The following is a 24,148-nucleotide window of genomic DNA, read 5'->3' as shown; positions in this document are numbered from 1 at the left end:
TTTTACGACAGTCGCGCTTTACGGCCGTATTTACGACAGTCGCGCTTTACGGCCGTATTTACGACAGTCGCGCTTTACGACACCTTTTACGACAGTCGCGCTTTACGGCCGTATTTACGACAGTCGCGCTTTACGGCCGTATTTACGACAGTCGCGCTTTACGGCCGTATTTACGACAGTCGCGCTTTACGGCACCTTTTACGACAGTCGCGCTTTACGGCACCTTTTACGACAGTCGCGCTTTACGGCCGTATTTACGACAGTCGCGCTTTACGGCCGTATTTACGACAGTCGCGCTTTACGGCACCTTTTATGACAGTCGCGCTTTACGGCACCTTTTACGACAGTCGCGCTTTACGGCCGTATTTACGACAGTCGCGCTTTACGGCCGTATTTACGACAGTCGCGCTTTACGGCACCTTTTACGACAGTCGCGCTTTACGGCACCTTTTACGACAGTCGCGCTTTACGGCCGTATTTACGACAGTCGCGCTTTACGGCCGTATTTACGACAGTCGCGCTTTACGGCCGTATTTACGACAGTCGCGCTTTACGGCACCTTTTACGACAGTCGCGCTTTACGGCACCTTTTACGGCAGTCGCGCTTTACGGCACCTTTTACGACAGTCGCGCTTTACGGCCGTATTTACGACAGACAGTCGCGCTTTACAGCCGTATTTACGACAGTCGCGCTTTACGGCCGTATTTACGACAGTCGCGCTTTACGGCCGTATTTACGACAGTCGCGCTTTACGGCCGTATTTACGACAGTCGCGCTTTACGGCCGTATTTACGACAGTCGCGCTTTACGGCACCTTTTACGACAGTCGCGCTTTACGGCCGTATTTACGACAGTCGCGCTTTACGGCACCTTTTACGACAGTCGCGCTTTACGGCACCTTTTACGACAGTCGCGCTTTACGGCCGTATTTACGACAGTCGCGCTTTACGGCACCTTTTACGACAGTCGCGCTTTACGGCCGTATTTACGACAGTCGCGCTTTACGGCCGTATTTACGACAGTCGCGCTTTACGGCCGTATTTACGACAGTCGCGCTTTACGACACCTTTTACGACAGTCGCGCTTTACGGCACCTTTTACGACAGTCGCGCTTTACGGCACCTTTTACGACAGTCGCGCTTTACGGCCGTATTTACGACAGTCGCGCTTTACGGCACCTTTTACGACAGTCGCGCTTTACGGCACCTTTTACGACAGTCGCGCTTTACGGCCGCATTTACGACAGTCGCGCTTTACGGCACCTTTTACGACAGTCGCGCTTTACGGCCGTATTTACGACAGTCGCGCTTTACGGCACCTTTTACGACAGTCGCGCTTTACGGCACCTTTTACGACAGTCGCGCTTTACGGCCGTATTTACGACAGTTGCGCTTTACGGCACCTTTTACGACAGTCGCGCTTTACGGCACCTTTTACGACAGTCGCGCTTTACGGCCGTATTTACGACAGTCGCGCTTTACGGCACCTTTTACGACAGTCGCGCTTTACGGCCGTATTTACGACAGTCGCGCTTTACGGCCGTATTTACGACAGTCGCGCTTTACGGCCGCATTTACGACAGTCGCGCTTTTCGGCACCTTTTACGACAGTCGCGCTTTACGGCCGTATTTACGACAGTCGCGCTTTACGGCCGTATTTACGACAGTCGCGCTTTACGGCACCTTTTACGACAGTCGCGCTTTACGGCCGTATTTACGACAGTCGCGCTTTACGGCACCTTTTACGACAGTCGCGCTTTACGGCCGTATTTACGACAGTCGCGCTTTACGGCCGTATTTACGACAGTCGCGCTTTACGGCCGCATTTACGACAGTCGCGCTTTACGGCACCTTTTACGACAGTCGCGCTTTACGGCCGTATTTACGACAGTCGCGCTTTACGGCCGCATTTACGACAGTCGCGCTTTACGGCACCTTTTACGACAGTCGCGCTTTACGGCCGTATTTACGACAGTCGCGCTTTACGGCACCTTTTACGACAGTCGCGCTTTACGGCCGTATTTACGACAGTCGCGCTTTACGGCCGTATTTACGACAGTCGCGCTTTACGGCACCTTTTACGACAGTCGCGCTTTACGGCACCTTTTACGACAGTCGCGCTTTACGGCCGTATTTACGACAGTCGCGCTTTACGGCACCTTTTACGACAGTCGCGCTTTACGGCCGTATTTACGACAGTCGCGCTTTACGGCCGTATTTACGACAGTCGCGCTTTACGGCACCTTTTACGACAGTCGCGCTTTACGGCCGTATTTACGACAGTCGCGCTTTACGGCACCTTTTACGACAGTCGCGCTTTACGGCCGTATTTACGACAGTCGCGCTTTACGGCCGTATTTACGACAGTCGCGCTTTACGGCCGTATTTACGACAGTCGCGCTTTACGGCCGTATTTACGACAGTCGCGCTTTACGGCCGTATTTACGACAGTCGCGCTTTACGGCACCTTTTACGACAGTCGCGCTTTACGGCACCTTTTACGACAGTCGCGCTTTACGGCACCTTTTACGACAGTCGCGCTTTACGGCCGTATTTACGACAGTCGCGCTTTACGGCACCTTTTACGACAGTCGCGCTTTACGGCCGTATTTACGACAGTCGCGCTTTACGGCCGTATTTACGACAGTCGCGCTTTACGGCCGTATTTACGACAGTCGCGCTTTACGGCCGTATTTACGACAGTCGCGCTTTACGGCCGTATTTACGACAGTCGCGCTTTACGGCCGTATTTACGACAGTCGCGCTTTACGGCACCTTTTACGACAGTCGCGCTTTACGGCCGTATTTACGACAGTCGCGCTTTACGGCCGTATTTACGACAGTCGCGCTTTACGGCACCTTTTACGACAGTCGCGCTTTACGGCCGTATTTACGACAGTCGCGCTTTACGGCCGTATTTACGACAGTCGCGCTTTACGGCACCTTTTACGACAGTCGCGCTTTACGGCACCTTTTACGACAGTCGCGCTTTACGGCCGTATTTACGACAGTCGCGCTTTACGGCACCTTTTACGACAGTCGCGCTTTACGGCCGTATTTACGACAGTCGCGCTTTACGGCACCTTTTACGACAGTCGCGCTTTACGGCCGTATTTACGACAGTCGCGCTTTACGGCACCTTTTACGACAGTCGCGCTTTACGGCACCTTTTACGACAGTCGCGCTTTACGGCCGTATTTACGACAGTCGCGCTTTACGGCACCTTTTACGACAGTCGCGCTTTACGGCCGTATTTACGACAGTCGCGCTTTACGGCACCTTTTACGACAGTCGCGCTTTACGGCCGTATTTACGACAGTCGCGCTTTACGGCACCTTTTACGACTGTCGCGCTTAACGGCCGTATTTACGACAGTCGCGCTTTACGGCCGTATTTACGACAGTCGCGATTTACGGCCGTATTTACGACAGTCGCGCTTTACGGCACCTTTTACGACAGTCGCGCTTTACGGCCGTATTTACGAGAGTCGCGCTTTACGGCCGTATTTACGACAGTCGCGCTTTACGGCCGTATTTACGACAGTCGCGCTTTACGGCCGCATTTACGACAGTCGCGCTTTACGGCACCTTTTACGACAGTCGCGCTTTACGGCCGTATTTACGACAGTCGCGCTTTACGGCACCTTTCACGACAGTCGCGCTTTACGGCACCTTTTACGACAGTCGCGCTTTACGGCCGTATTTACGACAGTCGCGCTTTACGGCACCTTTTACGACAGTCGCGCTTTACGGCCGTATTTACGACAGTCGCGCTTTACGGCACCTTTTACGACAGTCGCGCTTTACGGCACCTTTTACGACAGTCGCGCTTTACGGCCGTATTTACGACAGTCGCGCTTTACGGCCGCATTTACGACAGTCGCGCTTTACGGCACCTTTTACGACAGTCGCGCTTTACGGCCGTATTTACGACAGTCGCGCTTTACGGCACCTTTTACGACAGTCGCGCTTTACGGCCGTATTTACGACAGTCGCGCTTTACGGCCGTATTTACGACAGTCGCGCTTTACGGCCGTATTTACGACAGTCGCGCTTTACGGCACCTTTTACGACAGTCGCGCTTTACGGCACCTTTTACGACAGTCGCGCTTTACGGCCGTATTTACGACAGTCGCGCTTTACGGCCGTATTTACGACAGTCGCGCTTTACGGCACCTTTTACGACAGTCGCGCTTTACGGCACCTTTTACGACAGTCGCGCTTTACGGCCGTATTTACGACAGTCGCGCTTTACGGCCGTATTTACGACAGTCGCGCTTTACGGCCGTATTTACGACAGTCGCGCTTTACGGCACCTTTTACGACAGTCGCGCTTTACGGCCGTATTTACGACAGTCGCGCTTTACGGCCGTATTTACGACAGTCGCGCTTTACGGCACCTTTTACGACAGTCGCGCTTTACGGCACCTTTTACGACAGTCGCGCTTTACGGCCGTATTTACGACAGTCGCGCTTTACGGCCGTATTTACGACAGTCGCGCTTTACGGCCGTATTTACGACAGTCGCGCTTTACGGCACCTTTTACGACAGTCGCGCTTTACGGCCGTATTTACGACAGTCGCGCTTTACGGCCGTATTTACGACAGTCGCGCTTTACGGCACCTTTTATGACAGTCGCGCTTTACGGCACCTTTTACGACAGTCGCGCTTTACGGCCGTATTTACGACAGTCGCGCTTTACGGCCGTATTTACGACAGTCGCGCTTTACGGCACCTTTTACGACAGTCGCGCTTTACGGCACCTTTTACGACAGTCGCGCTTTACGGCCGTATTTACGACAGTCGCGCTTTACGGCACCTTTTACGACAGTCGCGCTTTACGGCCGTATTTACGACAGTCGCGCTTTACGGCCGTATTTACGACAGTCGCGCTTTACGGCACCTTTTACGACAGTCGCGCTTTACGGCACCTTTTACGGCAGTCGCGCTTTACGGCACCTTTTACGACAGTCGCGCTTTACGGCCGTATTTACGACAGACAGTCGCGCTTTACAGCCGTATTTACGACAGTCGCGCTTTACGGCCGTATTTACGACAGTCGCGCTTTACGGCACCTTTTACGACAGTCGCGCTTTACGGCCGTATTTACGACAGTCGCGCTTTACGGCCGTATTTACGACAGTCGCGCTTTACGGCACCTTTTACGACAGTCGCGCTTTACGGCCGTATTTACGACAGTCGCGCTTTACGGCACCTTTTACGACAGTCGCGCTTTACGGCACCTTTTACGACAGTCGCGCTTTACGGCCGTATTTACGACAGTCGCGCTTTACGGCACCTTTTACGACAGTCGCGCTTTACGGCACCTTTTACGACAGTCGCGCTTTACGGCCGTATTTACGACAGTCGCGCTTTACGGCCGTATTTACGACAGTCGCGCTTTACGGCACGTTTTACGACAGTCGCGCTTTACGGCACCTTTTACGACAGTCGCGCTTTACGGCACCTTTTACGACAGTCGCGCTTTACGGCCGTATTTACGACAGTCGCGCTTTACGGCCGTATTTACGACAGTCGCGCTTTACGGCACCTTTTACGACAGTCGCGCTTTACGGCCGTATTTACGACAGTCGCGCTTTACGGCACCTTTTACGACAGTCGCGCTTTACGGCCGTATTTACGACAGTCGCGCTTTACGGCCGTATTTACGACACTTGCGCTTTACGGCACCTTTTACGACAGTCGCGCTTTACGGCCGTATTTACGACACTCGCGCTTTACGGCCGTATTTACGACAGTCGCGCTTTACGGCCGTATTTACGACAGTCGCGCTTTACGGCACCTTTTACGACAGTCGCGCTTTACGGCCGTATTTACGACAGTCGCGCTTTACGGCACCTTTTACGACAGTCGCGCTTTACGGCACCTTTTACGACAGTCGCGCTTTACGGCCGTATTTACGACAGTCGCGCTTTACGGCACCTTTTACGACAGCCGCGCTTTACGGCCGCATTTACGACAGTCGCGCTTTACGGCCGTATGTACGACAGTCGCGCTTTACGGCACCTTTTACGACAGTCGCGCTTTACGGCCGTATTTACGACAGTCGCGCTTTACGGCACCTTTTACGACAGTCGCGCTTTACGGCCGTATTTACGACAGTCGCGCTTTACGGCCGTATTTACGACAGTCGCGCTTTACGGCACCTTTTACGACAGTCGCGCTTTATGGCATCTTTTACGACAGTCGCGCTTTACGGCAGTCTTTACGACAGTCGCGCTTTACGGCCATCTTTTACGACAGTCGCGCTTTACGGCAGTCTTTACGACAGTCGCGCTTTACGGCACCTTTTATGACAGTGCTGCTTTACGGCACCTTTTACGACAGTCGCGCTTTACGGCAGTCTTTACGACAGTCGCGCTTTGCGGCAGTCGCGCTTTACGGCACCTTTTACGACAGTCGCGCTTTACGGCACCTTTTACGACAGTCGCGCTTTACGGCACCTTTTACGACAGTCGCGCTTTACGGCCGGTTTTACGACAGGTTTTTTTTGCCCATGTTGAAGTTTTTTTTTTTTTTTTCCTTGCTAGTCTTGGGGGGTTTTTTCCGGGTTTATTCTTTCCCATCTTGGGTTTTTTTTCTGTGTTTTTTTCTAGGTTTTTTCTTGCCCATCATTGGGTTTTTTCCGGTTTTTTTTTTTCCCCTGTTTTTTTTTTTTTTTTTTCAGGTTTCTTTCTGCTCCATCTTGGGTTTTTTTCCTGGGATTTTTCTCGCCCATCTTGGGGTTTTTTCCTTGGTTTTCTGTGGGTGTTTTCTGAGTTTTTTCTTGCCCGTCTTGGGGTTTTTTTCTGTGTTTTTTTCTGGGTTTTTTCTTGCCCATCATTGGGTTTTTTCCGTTTTTGTTTTTTCATGTTTTTTTTTTTTTCTTGGTTTTTTCAGGTTTTTTTCTGCTCCATCTTGGTTTTTTTTCCTGGGATTTTTCTCGCCCATCTTGGGGTTTTTTCCTTGGTTTCCTGTGGGTGTTTTCTGGGTTTTTCCTTGCCCATCTTGGGATTTTTTTCCGGTTTTTTTCCCTGTTTTTTTTTTTTTCCTGGGTTTTTTCTGCTCCATCTTGCATTTTTTTCCTGGGATTTTTCTCGCCCATCTTGAGGTTTTTTTCTTGGTTTTCTGTGGGTGTTTTCTGCATTTTTTCTTGCCCATCTTGGGGTTTTTTTTCTGGGTATTCTCGGCCATGTTGGGTTTATTTTCTTGGTTTTTTTGGTCTTTTCTAGCCTATCTTGGGGTATTTTTCTGGGTTTTTACTTGGCCGGCACCAAAAAAAAAAAAAAAAGCCAGGGTGGAAGGCAGCTGGGAATTTCTTATTCTCAATTTAACAATGAGTTGCAAAACCTGAAAAGCAAAAGTCATATACACAAGGTTAAATCCAGTCAGCATGCGCTCACACACGCAGAGACGAGCAGACAGATACAGCCACGTGCTCTCACACACACTCCTTCCACTTACATGCTCACTGTGGCTCTTCCCTGAGATGCTGAAGAAGGCGCTTTGACACATCTTCTGGCTACCGCTCCTTGAGGTAAATGGCAGATCCTGGGGAAATCAGCAGCCTCGGGGACCTGTGAGACAACAGGAAGAGTCAACAAGTGGCTATCTGACAGCTAGGACTTGTCCCCACTCTGGACTGACAAATTTTCTACCCAAAATCCCACAAAAGACAGATGAACAGTAAAGTTGTTATAACTGTTCTACCTAACTGTAACTACGTGCCAGGGCAGGGCAGCTCCGATCATAAGTGGTACAGTGTAAGTACAGACAATATAAGCTGACGCATACAGTGCAAGTGTACATAGAGTGTAAGTACACACAATATAAGGCGACATGCTTACATACAGTGTAAGTACAGACAATATAAGGCGATGCACTTACATACAGTATAAGTACATACAGTATAAGCCAGCATAGGTACATGCAATGTAAGTACATACAGTACCTATGTTGATAGGTACATACAGTATAAACCACGACTTAACTCTCTGGAAGATTACTTATTGAGCCCTGTACTCTTTGAGAAGATGGAATCTATAGAACTACTGCAGTCACATGAGGAGGGTGTAAGATGCTCCCTCTAGAAGTCCAAGAAAATGGAAAAAAAAGCACTACCAAAGCTGATAGTGAGAAGGAAGATGGATGAGAACATCTTGTCGCTGTGAGACATTCCTGTCTCAAAGAATAAAAATGTAAAGATGCTGGAATAAGGGATATCCGGAAAGGAATGTGAGTAGAACACAGCCTATATGGCACAGAAGAGAGCCGATAAAGCATCGAGATGTAACAAAGGCCTATGACGTGGAAGACAATGGACACACACTGCATAACACAGACACCATAACATAGACACAGATGACATAACACAGAGACAAGTTGCAACTGCTTGGCACTTTCCCTTTAGGGACCCGAGAGTCCTAGCACAAGACGAGCCATAGGCCGATGAGGCCAAGGGAAAGGAAGCCCTATGACAACAGCACGTGATGATGAAATGCAACTCATTACAGGAAGTTAGGGCCAAAGCAGTTAGGAGGATGCTCGAGAGGCTCAGCAAGCCCAGAGAAGGAAGCGGACTGCCAGGTAACTGCGGCTACAGCTCCGGACCTGAAGGCAAGCTCCACGGGGGAAAGAGCCGTGACAACGTCAAGTTGAGGAAGGCAGATGACGCAAAGTTCGCGAGAATGTGGAGATGGGTCGGAACTGCTCTGCCTGGCAAAGGCTCTGGTGAGGCTGAGGAGAAACCCTCTCCCTTTACTTCCAGGGAGCCCGTCCCACTACAGACCTCTCCGCTAAGCTGACATCAGATTGCCTCCTGTGATAGTAAAGGCTTTTCCCCTTCTCCCAACCACTGGCCCCGACACTTAGCTTTTGGAAGACGAGCGGACAAAATCCATCCTCGGTCGGACGTGGACGCTGAGATGTTCTCAATGTGTGTGCTTCGGTGCTGCCGCTTCCAAGCTGTGGCTACAAGCCTCCCCAGGGTACCTAAGGCAAAACAGAAAAGGTGACCATTGCCCTCAAAAACAGTAATCCCCAGGACTCATCCGCACCCCTGCCCCAACTCACCTCAAGTCTTGATTTGACTCCAGAGGCCGCCCAGAAGATACCTGCAAAAAGAAAATGTACACACTTAGCATGCTGCTGCATAATGCTCACCTAGGAATCAGCCTGCCTAAACACCGAGTCACCTGCCCTCCTCTCTTCCCTGGCATGCCTAGGGCAGCGACAGCACCTGCAAAGAAACAAAGCTGAAAAGCATGCTGAGATACTGTGAAAACACAACCTCCCTACCGTGACAAGTATGCCACACTGATACCTTAAGCTTGAACCCACCTGGCATGGGCATGCTGGGCTAGGATAGATGGCAAGCAGTCCATCTAAAGTAAAAAGAGGAATAATACATACTTAGAGCTGCACCAGAAACTGAGACATCAGCAATAACAACTGCTTCGGTACCCTACTCAATGCTCACCTTGCCCACTCAGCCTTGACAGCTGCTCTCTGCCTTGACTTCCTAAAAATAAAGACAAAGAGCAGAGCTGCAGCAGCCACAATTTATGCTTCCTCTGCAGAGACAAACAGTGACTGATCTTCACGGGGGAATCCCCTCACCCGGGATGGGGGGCTCTGCCCTGGATTTATCCTTCTGCAACTAAAAGAAAGTTAGGATGAAAGTGAAAGGGCTGCAGGATAACTTATGGGCTCCAGGTATCCTGTGTCCATCTACAAATCCCATCTAGAATCCAACTACACCCCACATTACAAATTCCAAGTCCCTAGGACTTTTCCTATTGCACCAGGCTGTGCGGCAGGGCAGAGCAGCAGCTTGAACACAAATGTGTGCAGACACCCGTGACACAGGAAGACAGGACGTGACAAACACTGGGGACACAACAGGAACAGAAACCTCTTAGCAAGGAAAATGGCTGCAAGGACTGAGAGAATGCAAAAGAAGAAGAGTTGAAGCTGATGGCGAGCTGATGAGGCTCAGAGAACCCCGGAGGCAGAAGATGCTAAACTGAATGTTTTCTTCCAAGAACAGCAAAGGTGGATGCCCAGGAATCCTACAGTCAGAAGCCTCTACCTGCACTCACATTCTTACAAGTCCTAATCCACCATAATGGATCCAGGTGGGGCACAGCTGTCCATACAGCTCAGAACAAGACGTGAAAAGATATCTGACTGGATGCTTCCAAAGAGAGAAGAGAGTCTGATGCCTGCATGAGCTCCCGAGTCAAAAGTTCTATGGCCTGGGTGCCAGGCCACAGAATGCAGAGATCACAGATGCTAAGAAGGATGCCAGGGTTTCTGACAGGCCCCTCAAAGGCCTAAGGTAAAAGACATGAGATACACAAACAACGCATAATGCACAATAGACAAGTGACACGAGACACACCGGGACCGCTCTGCCCTGCTGCACACCTCAGCACTGTCATCAAAAGTGAGACTTTGCTTTTATGGGGCCTTATTGGAAAAAAAGTGGCTCCCAATATTACCAGTTAGATTGTGCCTGGGCCAGTCTGACCCTCGCTGCTGGGCCAAAGGCAGCAACTGCGGCGTGTCACCCCAGAGATACCTTGGCTTGCTGGTGGTTGCAGCTGGGCACTGAACAAGTCCAGGCTTGTAAGGGACCCCGTTACCTCAGGAGGATAGCTTCAGGCGATGGTGAAGAGAAAAAGGAGAGGATTCTGCTGGAGGGTTTAATGTCCAGAGGTTTATTCCATGGTTACAGAGGTCTGAACGTGAGGACCTGCTCCAACAGAACCGAGACCGCATGGTCTGATGACCTTTTTAAGCTCAGGGACAGGGGGAGGGGAGGTACAGGTGAGCCACCAACCAGGTGAGAGGGGCAGGGTCTCAGGGGAAGATGACACCCAGACAGGCCAATGACCTCTGGGCATAGGGGCATCCTTTAAACTTGACCAACCACACGACGCCTTGCTGGAACGTTTAGCCTGATTGACAGGACTCACTCAGCATGGGGGCAAGGGGGAAGGGAGAGAGACATAGGCACACCTGGGAAAGTGACCTGGAAGGCCAAAATGGGACATTACAGCACACCACAACATCTCCCCCTAGTTTTGTTTAAAAAGAAGAGGACTGTGTTTGTGGTGCAGAATGATTGTCAAACCATGGTTGGTAAATCAGTTCTTCCTCTACAGGAGGGTCAGTGTTTTCCACTGAGGCTTCTAGGTCATCCATTGGAGCACGGAGGGCTTCCAAATGGTAGACCTCAGGAGGGGGAGATGAGCTTGAAACTAACTTGAGAACCATGCGTTTGATTAGTCCAAAAACAATGCTAAAAACTACAATAACTATAACTAAAATAAACAGCACTAAAAACACAGTTTTCAGAATAGATCCCAACCAGCCCGAGAGTCCCTAGCCCTTGAACAGTCCACTAAGCCTGTTGTCAGTTTCTCTGTTGATGTCTGAGAGCCTTTGTCAAGGTAGTCCATATGTGGTTTGGGCTGAGGCACTATGCAGGAGGTCACAGGTGGGATGATCACGAGTAGGACGAGAAGCAGGCTCGGTCTCATGGTGTCTCGAGGCTACACACGAACAGTGGGATCTAAACTGCCACAAAAACTTGAAACAAATATATATTATAAACTATTCCAGATAGGAGGCTTAAATGGAATTTCCTCCAGAGAACGCGTGCGGCGTTTTCTTCTCCAGGCAGCATGAGCAACCTGGGGTGCTTCTGTTGGACCTTTTGTGACTGAGGAAAACCCATTCTATGATCAAGAGAGGGTCCCTCTGGTCCCGGTCCTTTTTTGGTGTGTTCTTTGCCTTAGGTGTTTGTTTTTCCTCCCACTGGAAAATAATTCCATGGAGGTGTGGCAACTTACCTAGAATGATAAATTTGAATGGCAGGTCAGGCCGGCATCGGTTGGCCTGTCTTGTGGACATTGCAATCTGAACCTTTTCTAGAGCTTTCTGTGCCTCTGGGGTAATAGACCTAGGAGCACCTGGGTCCTCTCCCCCTTTCAATAAATTGAAAAGAGGGGCAAGGTCTTCATTAGTCAGACCGAGCCATGGTCTTACCCAATTCAAAGACCCACACAACTTGTGGACATCCGCAAGGGTCTTGATCTTTGGATTGATTTCTAATTTTTGAGGAACAATGGGCCTATTTCCAATTTCTAAGCCCAAATACTTCCAAGGTGGCATCTTTTGAATTTTCTTTTCCTGGAGCTCGAACCCTGCAACAATCAATGCATCGATCGTTAGGTCAAGCGCATGCGTGAGTAAATCATCATTGGGGGCACACACAAGGATATCATCCATATAATGATAGATGATGGCCTTCTCTGCGGCTGCACGTACTGGGGAAAGCAGGGAAGACACATACCACCGGCAAATAGCTGGAGAGACCTTTAATCCCTGAGGAAGAACGGTCCAATGGTACCTTTTCATAGGGGATTCCATATTAATAGAAGGAACTGAGATGCGGTGCATCGTCAGGGTGCAAGGGGATTTGGAAAAAACAATCCTTAATATCAATAACAGCTAATTTCCAATCTTGGGGAAGCATTGTTGGGGATGGCATACCAGGCTGGGGAGAACCCATATCTTCAATTACATTATTAATTTGTCGGAGGTCGCAGAGGAGCCGCCATCTCTTTTTGTCAGCTTTTTGGATGACAAACACTGGAGAGTTCCATGGGGACATGGTCTCCACAATGTGGCCCTTTTTTAGTTGCTCTTCCACTAGTTCTTCAAGCACCTTTATTTTTTGTTTACTTAGCGGCCACTGTTTCACCTGAACTGGTTTGTCTGTTATCCACTTCAGTTTTGGGGTGGGGCGCTGTTGTTCAGTGACTGCTGTACAAATATGCTGTGGAGAGTCTGGAATATCAATTGTGACACCCCACTGGGCCATTAAATCTCTCCCTAACAAAGGTTCTGAATAATCCAACACAAATGGACGGATATTAGCCAATTGTCCGTTTGGTCCCTCAAATTGAGTAATGCTTTTGGATTGTCTTGCCAATTGCAGATCTCCTACTCCTTGAAGGTGACTGGCAACATTTTGCAAAGGCCAATGTGCTGGCCAGTCTTGTACTGGAATTACTGTGCAGTCTGCACCTGTGTCTACAAGCATCTCAATGCGTTTAGACTCCCCACCCCCACTGACATTACACCATAATTCGGGTTTGTCTTTTCCAATAACTTGGACCCGGGCGACTGTGGGCCCTTGTTTTTTGATATTTTCAGGTAAAGATGGCACAGGGATAGCTTGTGCAACAATTTGTCCCTTGGGAAGAAACAGGGGTGGGTGGAAACAATGCAGGCCGAGAACGAATTGCTCAGGATCTGATGTTGTCATTCCCGGAGCAATTTCGATCTCTTGTGGTGTGTGTTTGGTGTCCCCAATGACGATGTACTTACAACGAATCCGGCTCCAAGTACCTTTCTGTTCAGGATTTACAGACACAAAATGCCAATCAGTGTCCTCCAGATGGAGTGACTCAGTCAGCTGCAACCTGTAAGGCTCATTGACAGAAGATGTGGTTAACACAGGATCACTTAAATCATACACAGTCTTTGAAGCACCTGCTTCACTTACACAATCATTAATATTATCGCGCGCTTGATTTGTTTTGCTACCCTTATTCCCTTGGCCTGCTCTTTTTGTGTCTATGCGCCTGGCAGGCCGGCGCTGGCTCTTCAGTTTTTTTGTTGTTGTTGACCCCCAGGGAGGGCTTGTAGTTCTCCTCCCCTGCCATTTCTAAATTCATCAAATTCCCTTTTCAGGGGGCACTGGTTACTCCAGTGCCCTAGGTTGTTACAAAGCAGGCATGGTTTTGTGGGCTCAACCATTGCTGGTCTCCGCTGCTGCCCAGGGTACTGATGTGCTGAGGGGAAAGGCGCAGGGCTGGCAACGGCGACACGCTGAGGTGGTCTTGGCAGCAGCCTTGGTCTGGTGTCTTCAGCCACAGTCATCAGAGGCACTCTCCTGTTACACACTAGAAGCATGTCCTTTAACGTAGGGGTAGGTTCGAGAGGAAGGCTCAGGATTGCCGCTTGACACTGTTCATTTGCATTTGTAAACGCCAATTCCTCTAAAATTGCTTCCCTAGCATTCTCTTTTTTAACTTGTATTTCAATAGCTCTAGTTAACCTTTCTACAAATTTCAAAAAAGGCTCTGATGGTAGCTGTTTAATTTTACTATAGGGCTCAAAAGGCCCCTCAGGTTGTAGGGAAAAGAATGCTTTTTCAGCTGCTTCCTTTACTTTTTCGAGTGTTTCTGCAGGAATTGCAGTAGCTTGGATCGAGGGAGAAGACCATTGGCCCTCACCACAGAGGAGCTCAATGGTGATAGGGTTACCACTGTTGTCTTTGGCTGTGTTTGGATCAGCATGCAAGCCTGGGAGAGCATCTTTTAGCATTTGTTTCCATGCTATTTCCCATAATTTAAATTCCGTGGAGGTCATTAGACAGGAAAAAAGCTGTTTTAAATCATGTGGAATCACTACAGTCCTACTCAATTCAGAATTTAAAAGGCCACGGAAATATGGACTGTGTGGACCATATTCTTTATGAGACTTACAGATCTCTTTAATCAACTGTCGTCCAAAAGAACTCCAATTAGCAGTTGGAACTGCTCCCCCCTGAGCAGCAGGCTGAAAGGTAACAGGAGCCAGTGACAACATGGGACTATGCATTGGGTCTGCTGTTCCCTGCTCTGTATCCCTTGAAACAGAAGCATTGGGATCACAGACACAGGTTTGGGGGATGGCAGTGGGTGTGTCCCCACCGTGGGAACCCGGGGAGGGGGCGGAGACGCAACGGGGACAGGGGGCGGGGACAGGGGGCCGGCAAGGGGCGGGGAAACCGTGGGAACAGGGGGCGGGGTCAAGGGGCAGGCAGGGGGCGGGGACACCTGGTGACATCACGTCAGCAGACGCCCCCTGGGAGGAGTAGAGGGGCGGAGCTGAGGGTATTGCAGGAAAGGGAGGGGGAGGGGGAAAGGTGTCACGAGGAACAGGAGGAGAGGGGGATGGGGCTGGAGTTTTGGGATGCTTAAGGGGATTTTGGGAAGAAGAAGACCAGGTTTGGGAAGATGCCACGTGGCATCCACCATCTTGTGGACCCCCTAGGGACTGGGGGCCATTTTGGGTAACACTACTCTCTGCAAAGCTAACACGTGCTGTGGGTTTCAGAGGAGGGGACACAAGGGATTGGGAAAGATTCCACGCAGGCTGGCCAGGGCCTTGTGGAGAGGGCAACTCAGGCATTTCAACAGAATTTGGGCGTCGACTTCCCAATGAGTTTGATCTGTTTAAAATACTAAGTTTTGGGGAAAGAGGTTTAGGGGTTTTAGAACTAGGAGAGGGAGAAACAGGGAGAGTAGAGGTACATGGCTTTACATTTGGCTTTTTCTCCATTTCCTTTTGTTTGAGCAATGCTGTACGAATTTGTAAACTCCAAAACACAAATTTAGCCGAGGGGGCATTGCCAGATTGTCCTAAGGTTATCAATTCATTTGCAACTTTATCCCACAATTGAATATTGTGGATTTCTTCAGGGGAGATTTGTGGGAAGTGGAGGAAAAGCCATCTTATAAACTGTTTCAATTTTCCCTTTGAGAACTTCACATTACTACTATTTAAAATGCTAACAATATTATAATACACTCCTTTTTGTACAATGCTGAGTTTCAAACCCATGTTAGATGTAAAAAGCAAAGTACTAAATCCCGCCTGACCAAAAACAAAGCCAAAATCAGCTACCGATTTCAAAAAAAAAAAAACCACAGATGGAAAGGGATAACGAGCCGACAAAAGCTTCACAATGCAGCTGTATATACTGCTTTTCAAATTCCCGGGCAGCAGCAGCAGGGCACGCCCTGCCGAGCAGAGGCAGAAACAAAGCCTCCCCCGCCGTGGAATGCACCCCCCCGCGGAGCAGAGAGAGCAGCCACGCCACGTGGCAAGCCGAAACCGGGGCCCCCCGCGCCGCGTGTGCAGAGAACACCCCCCTCCCCCGCACAGAGAGAGAGAGAAAGATCTCCCGACCACGTGGAGAGAGCCGAGCTTGCAGAGCCAAAAGGAAGAGAGAGAGAGCTCCCGCGCGAATTCGAAAAGACAGCAAAACACGCGGCAGAAAGCTAATAGCTAGAAATCAATGAATTCCCGTCTGTGGGGCTGCGCAGCCAAAAATGCAAATGCAAAAAGGAACAGAACTCACGGCAGAGTCTGTTTTTGAGATCCTGCCCTACCGAGAGCAGAGATACTCACCCAAAATGGAAGCTGTAGCTGGCTGGGTACAGGCAGGTCTCTTCACCGGAACAGGACCTCTCTTGGGCGAGAGAGGCTACCCTGTCCTCCCTCTGGAAAATCTGCTCACCAGAAAGGAGCTGGGCTTTCCAGAGGCGCCGAACAGTCCACGAAACTTCTTCTGGGAATATTCCCTAAGTCTCTAGCCGAGGGCGAATAAACCAAAGCCCCTTTCAGCTGGATGCACGGCTGCCAGAAGCTTCTCCAAGGCACTGCAGGTCTTCGGCTGCAGAGTCGCTTTGCCCGCCTCAGGGACGCCAAATATTGGAGAAAAAGTGGCTCCCAATATTACCAGTTAGATTGTGCCTGGGCCAGTCTGACCCTCGCTGCTGGGCCAAAGGCAGCAACTGCGGTGTGTCACTGCAGAGATACCTTAGCTTGCTGGTGGTTGCAGCTGGGCACCGAACAAGTCCAGGCTTGTAAGGGACCCCGTTACCTCAGGAGGATAGCTTCAGGCGATGGTGAAGAGAAAAAGGAGAGGATTCTGCTGGAGGGTTTAATGTCCAGAGGTTTATTCCATGGTTACAGAGGTCTGAACGTGAGGACCTGCTCCAACAGAACCGAGACCGCATGGTCTGATGACCTTTTTAAGCTCAGGGACAGGGGGAGGGGAGGTACAGGTGAGCCACCAACCAGGTGAGAGGGGCAGGGTCTCAGGGGAAGATGACACCCAGACAGGCCAATGACCTCTGGGCATAGGGGCATCCTTTAAACTTGACCAACCACACGACGCCTTGCTGGAACGTTTAGCCTGATTGACAGGACTCACTCAGCATGGGGGCAAGGGGGAAGGGAGAGAGACATAGGCACACCTGGGAAAGTGACCTGGAAGGCCAAAATGGGACATTACAGCACACCACAACAGGGCCTAAAGGGCCACTTCATGAACACCCCCCACCTCCAAAGTGGACTCCAAAACCCCTCCCAGTAATTCCCAAACCAGCACCCTGCTTTCATCCCCTCTGTGGGTCACAGCCCTCTACTTATCTCTCAGACATCTGGGGATGCCAGTCTGTGTCAGGTGCAAAGAAAGGCCACCTCGTCAGCTGGGAAGGTCCTGCTGGCACCGGGCTGGTGTCTCTATTAAAGAAAACCAAACATCAGGGCCTGACCTTGGTACCACATCAGCCAAAACCCCACCAGTCTGCTACTCACCGTGCTCCTAAGAAGGCCCGGCACCTCCAAACCCTGACCCTCTGCCATGGATGCAATGCATCTGCACCTGAGAGAAAGTTAGAACAATACGTCAAACGCCTGCAGGATAACTCAAAAGCTGCAAACGCCTTATGTCAATCTAGGAATAGCATCTAGAGCCCAAATACACCCCACATTACAAATTTCAACTCCCCAGGGCTTGTCCTATTGCAGCAGGCCATGCGGCAGGGCAGAACAGCTCCAGCACAAATACATGCAGACACCCGTGACACAGAACGTGACAAACAGGGGGACACGAAACACGACACATCATGCTTGTGGTGAGGGCCTCGAGGGAAGAAGGCAAAAGGGACCCCAAAGACACACCAGGTAACACGGCACACCAGACAACACGACACAGACCAGAGCTGTTCTGCACTGCCTGCCTGAAAGCTGCCATCAAAAGCAGAGCCTCTCCCTTTAGCTCTCCTAAGAGGCCCTGGGAGAAGAATGCTTTTCCCTCTGCTCATTTTTAAATCTGCCCCAAGAACTCCCAACCTGCTACTCTCCCATCTTCAGACCATGGCCCCCAACTTATCTTTTTTGATGATGAGTGATGTGAATCCACGCTGCACCTGAAACGAGTCTGCCTCGGAGGGCCTTGTGATGGCCTGTTAGCCTCTTGGTCAGCTACAATGAAGAAAACCAAATCCAAAGTATGAGTCCAGAGTTATGTGGGCCAAATCCCTGCAAGTCAGCTACTTGCCCTCTCCTGGAGTGTGCCTAGCTCCCTCAGCCTCCAGCTTCATCCTGATTCCAAGGCTGTGGCCTTTATTAGGAGTGGCACCTGGGTTAGAGAAAGGCAAAGTTAAATGGCATTCCTGTGAGTGCAGTGGATTACCTTGTGTGCTGTAAGACATGTGAAAACCTCTGCTAGGCTTCTGAGAAGCCTTGTAGGGGGGGCCTCAAATAAACACCCTTTCTCACCCTGCTGCCTGCAAGCACCCTCCCAATAACTCCTACCTGGATACCTGTTCGCCCTCCCTCTCCCAGTCACAACCCACAATTCATCTGAAGCCTCAATCTCCAACATCATTTTTGCATTTTTGACACTGGGCAGATCCCTCTTGTGACATGATGAATCTGCTGAAAAAAGTGTTGTGCTTAACAATCTCAGGATTCTGTGGAAATGGAATCTCTGGAAGCTGTATTCCTCCTAACCCCCCCCACCAAAAAAAAAAAAAAAAAAAAAAAAAAAAAGAAAACAACCAAAAACCTACAAAAACAAAAGAAGCACAACACCAGAAATTGTAAATGCATTTCACCACCCCTAAACACAAACCCCAAAATAACGAACATAAACACTCCCTGTATTCCATGCTGTTTTTCTCACAGTCTCTTCCAAGCCTCTGTGCTTTAGATGCCCAGAAACACCTGCTGGAAACAAGCTGAGATGAGCTGAAAAAGCCTCTTCACTGAAATGAGAGGAGAGCTCTTACCCCAGCACATCCCAGAGAGGGTATGAAGCCCCTCAGCCACGGCTGGGGTTAATATACCCCTGATGGTGCCCACCTCTCATTCCCATGGCACCCAGGAAAAGGGAGGGGGCGAATCCCACCAAGCCCTCAGAGCAGCTGCAGCTGTTTGACTCATCTGACCTGAATTTAAGAGGAGTAAAGGGCTTGTTATAGAAGAAAACTCTCAGAAAAATAACAGCACTTTCTTTTTTGCAACAACTACTCAGAGCAGAAGGACAGAAAAATGGTAAGATATAAAACTTTGTGATTAATTAGCATAGCTAGATAAATTGGGTAATTGTGTAATTTGCTGTTAACTTACATAATTACTCTGTATTTAACAAAAGCCATTTAATAAATTAACACCCAAAACTCCAGCAGCTGAGCTGGCCCTACCAAATCTGTATCTTTATACATACAGTAAACAAAACCAAAATCCCAGTAATACCTATCAGAAGTCTGTGAAAGAAACCTATTGAAATCAATCCTACCTCAAATACAAACCAACCCATCCAGAAAATTAGCTTCACTCAAAAAACAATTTACACAGAGTTAATTATACCAAGAAATAAAACAAGATGCCATATACCAGTAATGAATATAGTAGTGAAGAAAAAAAAAACCACACTTTTTTATTTATTTATTTAAACTAACTTCTTTTATTAGCTAGAACAAAAGATTTTGCCAGGACTGTTACAACAACTTCTTCTCCTTCTGAAATATCCCTTCTCATTCCCAAATTCCTTTCAACTTCTGAGTTTAAATCCAAGCAAAAAGCAAAATTCGTGCACTCGTGCATTCGATGCTCGTGTCAGATTCTCTGTTTCCCTCCACATCTTCTTACACTTTCAGTCTTCGCGTTGTCCTGTCGTGATGAGTTTGACAGAATTGGTAAATGTTAAGAGAGGATTTCCCTCCCCCTCTCCCTTCCTCCTCGCCCTCTCCCTTCCCCCCTCCTCCCCAGAGCTGGTTTCCTTAGCGCATTTCACTCAATCCCAAGCTAGCAATGATGCACGCTCACCACAAGGCTCACAGCTGCTCGGCTAAATTCGGCTATTATCGGCTAAACTCGGCTTTTGTCGGCTGCATTCGCCTCTTCGGCGCGGCTCGGCTCGCTTCGGCCGAACTTGGAGCCGCTCAGTGCGTTTCTTTCTTTCTTTCCGTGTATTACTGATCTTGGTTTTCCTTTCTAGCTTTAGAATAAAAAAGCAGCAGTAGTAACTTTCAGGCTACCTGGGAGTAAACCCAAAACTATAATGATTTAAAGAAAACTATTTATTCCCTGGGAGCCTGAAATTTTCTACTGCTGCACGTGACACAGAGCTTTTACTCCTTCTCATATATAGTTTATATTTTATACTTTCTGTACCGCCCTTTTCTCCCTACCCAAGGCGCATGAGCACACTGCCGCCATTATTGGAGGGGCAAGTGAGTGCCGTCCCGAGACGCCATCTTGGGTGTGGCGTAAAAAGTAAGGGTTTTTTCTCTCCCCTTTCCAGTTTTCACCCCTGCAGAGGCAGGAAAACTGCCTTGCAATCAAGTACAAAACGTGTCTGGCAAGCCCAGGATCCCAGCACCCATTTCTCCTGGATTTCCTCTCCGCAATCTTTGGTACTGGCAGAAGCCACCCCCGGCCGAGCCGCCATCTTTGTTGTGGTACCCTTAAGCATCCCCATTCCTCACACAGGCGTTTCTCTTGCCGGCTGCCTCAACCCGGTCCCGACGCCGATCCCGCGCTCTCAGCGCCATTTTCTGCTGCTTTTCCCGGCGGGAGAAAAACGGTTGGCGGGGTCAGCGGCACCGGAGCCCCGCGAACAGCGGCAGGGAGCGGCGGCGACGTCTCTTCCGGAGTCCTGCCGCGGCCGCCATCTTGTGTGTGGCCGGAGCCCGGCCCGGTTCATGCAGGGTCCTGCTACGCGGGCGCTTCGCCATCTTGAAATGGCAGCAGCTCTGTACCGTCCGCGCCTCCGCCGCCCGCCGAAACCGGCCCCGCCGATGTCGTTCTTCCCAGCCACCGCCCCGCACGGCGGCGGCTCAAGCCCGGCCACGCCCCTTTGCTCTCCTAACTGTGCTTCACAGCTCCCCTCTGTGCACAGTACCGCCCTGTGCCCACAAGGCGGCAGCAGCGCCCCCCTGCCCGGGCCGGGCTGGACGCGCCTTGGGGCAGGCAGGGAACGGAGGCTGAAGCTGCCGGAGAACCTTTTGTATTTATTCCCTTCGGGCCCAGCAGCTGTTCCTACAGTTTAAGGGCATTTGATTGGTTCATTCCTAGGTAAAAACGTTATAACATTGGTTTCAAAACGACTACGCATCTCTAATCAGAGTTTCCTACATTCCTGTGTACAACAGAACGGATAGATTCTTTCCAAATCATTCTTTCCAAATGGTTTTAGAGATAAATTCCAAATCTTTGCCAATACCTATAAAAACGAAAAACTTGACAGGTTTTGGTGTTCTACACCCACCCCTCCGTGTGAATTTTCTGACAGCTTTTGGTCTCTCTGGGGGAGAGTAACCCAGCATGACCCCCCCTCATTCCCCACTCATCTGCTCCTCCATCACAGCCTGGTGTGACAGTGTTCACAGGACTCTTAGGATGCGGGAAGAGATGAGGATTTGACTCCATGTTTCAGAAGGCTTGATTTATTATTTTATGATATATATTATATTAAAACTATGCTGAAAGAATAGAAGAAAGGATTTCATCAGAAGGCTAGCTAAGAATAGGAAAAGAAAGAATGATAACAAAGGCTTGTTGGTCCACCATCCACAAACTACAGCACTGACACCGTGCCTATCTCAGTTTGCCTACTCAGAGTCTGAAGAGTGGCATCTCATCACACACTGGGGCTGGAAAGGCACAATATAGGGCAGGAATTATTTGGTCCAGTCTGAACTTTCACCTGCATCCCAGCCCCATGAGGAGGCTTGGACCCCATTCCAAGATATCAGCATGTCAGGGGCCAGATGAATGGAGAGATTAGAGAGGGGCAGGGGATGCTGGCAAGATATTTATACTGAGGATACAGAGGGAGCGATCTGTGTCGCTCGTTGCCGAGCAAAGAAAATAACAATTTGGGCAGGTTTGAAAAGCACCGAAACCACAACAGGAAACCCAAATTGTACAAATGCAGATGTGAGTGGAAAAAGCTCTTGAGCTGGTGGCTCTGACTTTCACCTCCACTAAAAATAAACCTGCCTTATTAGGGGCAGATGGAGGCCAAGATAAAACATCTCTCCCCCCACTCCCCACCATGTTTTTCCATGGAGGGGCTCTTTTGTGTGATGCTGGGTGATGTGGCTTTCTGGGGGTAGTGGGGATGGATGGCTTGGCCAGAGGCTTGTGTTGGGTTTTGGAGAGGATCTGGGAGGTTTAAGGGTTTTGGGGATGTGTGTCAGGTTTTCTGGAGGAGGGTTGCTAGGGTTGGTGTGATTTAGGGCTAGGCAATGTAGGGTGGGGGGTGTGATGAGTTGTAACAGCCTCTGATTATAGTAAGGGCAGCCTGGCAATGCCACATCCTGCAGCACAGCAGGAACAGGGAGGAGCAATTTGGGGTGCTGAGAAAGGGAGGGATTGGGGGCTGGGATTACAGGGAGCAGCAGAACTCCTCCTGGGACCCCAACATAACACAGGCTGGGCTCCTCGTCCCCAAGCCTGTTTCCCCGCTTTGGACCATGCCAGGGTTGCAGCACCCCATGTTTGCGGGGAGGCTGTGGCAGACAGTGCCAGGTTTGGGTGCCCATTGCCCCCCTGCTGCTGCACCCCAGCCCCCTGAGGATATTGTGGGAGTTGCTTCACTGTCACCCTGGCAGTGGCAGCAGGGCCCAGGCTCCTCTGGGCCCAGTGTCTCCACACCCGCAGCAGCCAGGGTTGTTCACGCTTGCAGCCTTTGCACCCCCAGCCCCATCCTCCTCCTCCTTTTGCAGGGATGCAATTTGGGAAGGGAGAAATCAAAAAGATTTTGGAGAGAGAAGGGAGCAGAGCAAGGGGTGGGTTGAGCACCAAATTGTGAGTGTATCTCCAGCAGTGGCACAGCAGCACCTCAGCACTTACCCTGCTGGGGACACCCTCATGGACCCCCTCAACAAGGCCTGGGTTATGGGGGTCACATGGCATGAGCTGATCAGTCTTGGCCCCCTTAGGGTAACATGAGGATGTGATGCTCATTAGGGTAACATTGGGGGTGCCCCAAAAGGGTCCCAGGAGGGAAAAGACCCCTCAGGGTGCAGATGGACTCAGAGGGGCTGCTACCGTGTCAGGGGTGGGGAGGGGAAGAGTGGGGTCTGTCCAGCCATGGGGGGAGATGATGAGGACGGTGGCTGGGGCAGGGGGGTTGGCACAGGAAGCAGTGGCAGTGGAAGCACTGCTCCCAGCTCCCCAGATGCGCCCGTGAGATAGGGCAGCAGGAAGCAGCTGAGGAGAATCCTGGTGCTGGGAACAGCCACTGCTGCCTGCCCAACACCGCCTAGGCCCAACCTCACTGTCTCTCCCCACTCTGGGTACTACCCAGGGATGTTCCAAATGTCCCAGCCTCTCCTCTGCAGGGAACAGAGATGTCCAGGGTTTGCCCTGAAGAAGCAGCTGTGACTCCTCATGGGAATATATGGTTCCCTCTGGCTCTGAGGGTGAGGGAGACATGGCTCTGCTCTTCACAGGGCTTTGGATGAGAGGAAGTGTGGGGAAACTGAGGCATGGACAGTGACTGAGCAGCTTGGCCACAGTTCATGTCACAGTTCCTGGTTCCCTTCCAGAGAGATGAGAGTGTTCCTCTCCCTCCCTTGAGTACTCTGGAACAAGGTAATGCCTCATGGTGTTCACTTGGTCCCCAATGATCACCAGCAGGGACTGTCCTTGGTGCTGCCTCCAGGCTAGGTTGGGCTCAGGCTGAGGGGAGGGTCCTGGGGCTAATCGCGTGCACAAACAGCTGCACATTCCCCAGGGCTGGATCAGGTCTCCTAGTGACATGGCTTGGGGGGGCAGGGCACCTCAATGCTGCTTTTTGGGTGTAGATGCCACTCCTTTTCCCCCCCTAATTCTCTGCCATTTGTCTGCTCATCCAGCCCCATTCATGACCCATTACTGAGCCTCTGGCATTGTCTGGCTCTGTCAGAGGGTCCCTGTGGTGGGTGAAGGCGGTAAACTGAGGCACAGATCCTCAAAAAGGAGCCAGGCTCCTTTCTGCATGGGCTGTGGACTAACATCC

The 24,148-nt window shown here is 50.4% G+C and overlaps 2 long non-coding RNA genes across 3 annotated transcripts; both read right to left on the bottom strand.

Moving 5' to 3' along the window:
- Window positions 1-7,298: 7,298 nt before the first annotated feature.
- LOC134430070 (uncharacterized) lies at window positions 7,299-16,504 on the bottom strand. Its single transcript, XR_010030722.1, has 6 exons — window positions 16,255-16,504; window positions 9,479-9,520; window positions 9,340-9,383; window positions 9,073-9,113; window positions 7,465-8,991; window positions 7,299-7,350 (listed from the first exon to the last, which is right to left on the bottom strand). It is a non-coding gene; the product is annotated as an uncharacterized LOC134430070 (long non-coding RNA).
- A 3,057-nt stretch (window positions 16,505-19,561) lies between these two features.
- LOC134429869 (uncharacterized) lies at window positions 19,562-20,940 on the bottom strand. Of its 2 annotated transcripts, none has more exons than XR_010030664.1 (3): window positions 20,628-20,940; window positions 19,966-20,133; window positions 19,562-19,809 (listed from the first exon to the last, which is right to left on the bottom strand). It is a non-coding gene; the product is annotated as an uncharacterized LOC134429869 (long non-coding RNA). The 2 variants fall into 2 exon arrangements; XR_010030663.1 differs by having other exon boundaries at window positions 19,966-20,137; window positions 20,628-20,938.
- Between the last annotated feature and the right edge of the window lie 3,208 nt (window positions 20,941-24,148).

Source organism: Melospiza melodia, chromosome 27 (genome assembly GCF_035770615.1).
Source record: "Melospiza melodia melodia isolate bMelMel2 chromosome 27, bMelMel2.pri, whole genome shotgun sequence".
NCBI lineage: Eukaryota > Metazoa > Chordata > Aves > Passeriformes > Passerellidae > Melospiza > Melospiza melodia.
This window is presented reverse-complemented; position numbering and strand designations above follow the sequence as displayed.